Below are 4,586 nucleotides of genomic sequence, written 5' to 3'. Positions count from 1 at the left end.
AGTTTATAGCAGGAAACTTTGTCTGGCATTTGCCTTGAAATAATCTGTTGGGGCAGTGAGGGCAAGAGCAGGGAAGGAGCATAATGGCTAAAGGTATCCTTTAAACAAGAAAAGCCATAGGATGATAATTACTGATGGGTAATTGATTATGCTATTCTCCACAATTTTGTGTATGTTTGACATTTTCCCTAATTAAATTCTTTTTTTTATTCAATAAGCCTAAATTGTAAGATGTTTGAAGGTCATACATTTTGCCCCAGTTTATGTAAAAAAAAAAAAAAAAAACTGAGCAAAAAACATCAATGGAAAAATAAATCTTTTCTTACTTGATAGTGTCTTCAATTAGAGAACCAGCATTTCATTGAGGTCAGGAACATATCTTGATTTTAAATAATAGTATGTGATATTAAAATTTCTAAAGTTAGCTCTCTTATCTGAATAGTGGAAATAATGGTAACTACCTCATATGTAATACCTAATAATATATATAATATATATTCAATAACTGAAATTTATCCTAATGTTCTTATTACACAGATTCTAATAAACTAATTTGGCTCTTTCCCCATTAGCCCACCAAACAGCTCTTGCCAGGGTCACAAAAGATCTCCATGAAACTGAACCCAAGACATTTTCAGTCCTTATCTTAAGTAAATCTCAACAACATTACTTCACATTAAATACTCTTTGAAATTCTCCTTAGTTTCTTTCATATTTTACTCTCTTGGCTTTCCTCCTACCTCTCAGATCATATGGCTAAGTTGCTTTTCTTGACTCTTCCTTGCGATTCAGCATTTAAATGTTTTTGTTCCCCAAGTTTCAATCTTGTGGTCTGATTTTTTAAAAAAGATTTTATTTATTTGTTTGAGAAGAGAGAAAGCAGGTGTAGGGGAAGGGGCAGAAGGAGAGGCAGATTCCCCGCAGAGCAGGGAGCCCAACTGGGGGCTTGATGCCAGAACTCAGGATCATGACCTGAGCTGAAGGCAGACACTTAACCCACTGAGCCACCCATTGTCCCCTTGTGGTCTGGTCTTACTCAAAACTCTTTCCCTGTGTGATGTCACCTGTCTGTGTCCATTCCCTCAGCAACTCTCAATTCATACCATCAACCCAGATCGTTCTCTGAGGTCCAAATTTATATATCCAATTGCCTCTATGCATCTGCACCTAGATATTTCAAAGGCACCCCAAAATCAAATATAAAAACTCAAACTCAAGATCTTTTCTGTAAAACATGAATATTTATCTCAGAGAAAGACACCACCAGCTATCTAGCTGGAAAAGCCTGAAACCTTGGAATGGTCTTGACAACCTCTTTCCAACACCAATCCAGTTTCAGGACCTATGAATTTTGCCTTTATATACTTTTCGAATATATCCACTTCTTTCTGTTTTTACTGCTGTAACCAAATCCCAGCTTTATCATCTGATACTGGACTTAGCTTCCTGACTGCTCTTTCTTTTCTTCCCTAATCCATTCTCCACAATGCATTGAGAGTAGCCTTTTTAAAACAACATTCTGAGTAAGTTGCTCTCCTGCTTAAAGCCTTTCAGGTGTTTCTACTGCTCCAAAAGACCAAACTCTGAAAGGTGCTTGCTTACAAGCTTCTACTTGACTGGCCTAATGGCTCAGCTTCATCAGACACTATCTCATCTCGTCTTGTTCACTGCTCTGGCCACTCAGCCTCCTTTCCATTAATGTACTATGCTTCTTCCTTTCCTGGGTCTTTATATATGTTCTTCCCTCAGTTTTGGAAAATCTCCAACAACCCACTCCCCCTCAGTAAGTTAACACCTACTTACCTTTTACAACTGATCTCAAAAAAGTTAGGAGATCTTTCCTGTATAACTAAACAAGATCATACTTCAAGTTATACACTTCTGAAATGTTTAAAATAATATCTATTCCCCAGCTAGATTGTACACTCCATGAGATCAGGTACTCTGGCTTTTTGTTAATGTTCTTTAAATGAAATTTTTAATTTTGAAATATTTGCAGATTTATAGGAAGTTGTAAAAAGTAATGCAGAGAGTTCCCATATATGCTGTACCCAGTTTACCCCAATGGTAACATTTGCCAAACTATAGTACAATGTCACAACCAGGATATTGAACATTGATACATCAAGACACAAGATATTTCCAGTTCCAGGAGGATCTATCATGTTGCCCTTTTATAACCACAGCCACTTCCCTCTGCTGCCAACTTCTTTAACTCCGCCAACTACTAATCTGTTCTCTGTTTCTATCACTTTGTCATTTTGAGAATGTTATATTAATGAAATAATACAGTGAGCAACATATGAGGATTGGCTTTTCACTCAGCATAACCCTCAGGAGGTTCCCCCAGGTTGTCTTAGGTGTCAGCCGTTCATTTCATTTTATTGCTTCATAGTGTTCCATAATATGGAAGCACTACCCCCATGGTATGATAGTTCACCATTTGTTCACTGAAGAACGTCTAGGTTGTTTCCAGTTTGGGCTATTGTAAACAAAGCTGCACTAAACATTCATGTACAGGTTTTTGTGCTAACCAACATTGTCTTTCTCTGAGGAAAATGACCAGGATTACAGTTTTGAGATCTTGCAGTAGTTGCATGTTTAGCTTTTTGAGAAACTGCCAAAGTGTTTTCCAGAGTTGCTGGACCATTTTACAGTTCCACCAGAAACATGTAAGTGATCCAGTTTCTTCACATCCCTGCCAGAATTTATGTGGTCACTATTTTTTATTTTAACCATTCCGATAGGGTTGTGGTGATATTTCACTGTGGTTCTAACTTATACTTCCCTGATGGCTAATGATGTTGAACATCTTATTGTGTGCTTATTTACCATATGATATCCTCTTCCGTAAAATGTCTCTTTATATCTTTTGCCCATTTTCTAATTTCATGGATTTTTTTTCTACTGACTTTTAAGAGTTCTTTATATATTCTGTATACTAGTCTTTTGTTGGGTATATGGTTTGCAAATATTTACTTCTACTCTGTAGCTTACCTTTTCAACTTTTTTTTTCCTTTTCAACTTTTTAATAAGGTCTTTCACAGAGTAAAATTTTGAATCCTGATTACATCCAGTTTATAAGTTTTTCCTTTTATGAATCTTAAGTTTGGTATCAAGTCTAAGAACATTTCGCCTAGTCTAGGTCCCAAAGATTCTCTTCTATTCTAGAATTTTTATAGTTAATGTTTAAGTTTGTGCTCCATTTTGAATTGATTTTGTTGAAGGTATTAGACTACATCAAAGATAATTTTTTAAACTATGGAAATCCAGATATCTAATTGCTCCAGCACAATTTGTTGAAATAGGCTATCTTTCTTTGTTTAAAATACTTTGTTAAAAGTCAATTAAGTGTGTTTATGTAGGTCTATTTCCAGAGTTCTCTGTTCTTTTTTGTTCCATTGATCAATGTGTCTATCTCTTTGCCAATACCACACAATCTGGATTACTGTTCTATAGTTGTATGGTAAGTCTTATGGCTGTATGATAAGTACTGCTCTCACTATAAAATAAGCATACATTATTACTCTTTTTCAGAATTATTGTAGCTATTCTTGTTCTTTGCCTTCCCATATACATTTTAGAGTAATCTTATTTATATCTATAAATATGCTTGCTAAGATTTTGATAAGAATTACACAAAACCTGTATATCAACCTGGGGAAAATTGACATCTTTACTATGGTGAATCTTCAATCAATGAACACAGTATATTTCTCCATTTATTTAGATATTCAATTTCTTTCATCTGCATTCCGAGATTTTGAGCATAGAAGTCCCATACATATTTTTTTACATTTATATCTAAGTCTCTCTGTCTCTGTCTCTGTCTCTGTCTCTCTCTCTTTTTTTTTTTTTTTTTTGAGTGATTATAAATGGTATTGCCTTTTAAATTTTGGTAACCAAAATTTGGTAACTAGTTCATTGTTAGTATGTAGAAATACAGTTAATTTTAGATATTTATCTGGTATGCTACAACCTTGCTGAACTTTAACTTATTCTAGTATTTTTGTAGATTCTTTGGAATTCTTTATGTAGACAGCAGTACTATCTGCAAAATGAAGACTTATTTCTTCTCTGATCTGTAAACATTTTATTTCCTTTTCTTGATTTATTGCACTGGCTAGAAATTGAAGCAATATATTGAAGAAGAGTGGTGAGAATGCACATCCTTGCCTTGTTTCCAATTTTTAAAAAAAGAAGAAGCAGCATGCAGACTTTCACCATTAAGTATGTTAGCTATAGATTTTTTGTAGTTCCTCTTTATCAAGTGGAGAAGATCCTCCATTTTTCTTATTTTTCTGGGAGGATGCTGAGTCAGTGTTGAAGTTTGTCAAATATTTTTTCTGCACTGACTGACATGATCACGTGATTTTTCTTCTTTGCCGGGTAATCTGGTAGAATGTATTGATTTACTCTCAAATGTTCAACCAGGTTTGCATACCTGAAATAAACCCCACTCCATCATGGTATATAATTCATTTTTTATATAGCTGATTTCTATTAGCTAATATTTTGTCAAGGATTTTTGGATTTATATTTCAGGAGTGATACTGGCTGTAGTTTTCTTTCTTTTTTGTCCACTG

The sequence above is a fragment of the Meles meles genome, chromosome 9 (assembly GCF_922984935.1).
Source record: "Meles meles chromosome 9, mMelMel3.1 paternal haplotype, whole genome shotgun sequence".
NCBI lineage: Eukaryota > Metazoa > Chordata > Mammalia > Carnivora > Mustelidae > Meles > Meles meles.
The sequence above is the reverse complement of the archived record's forward strand: the minus strand, read 5'-3'. Positions refer to the sequence as shown.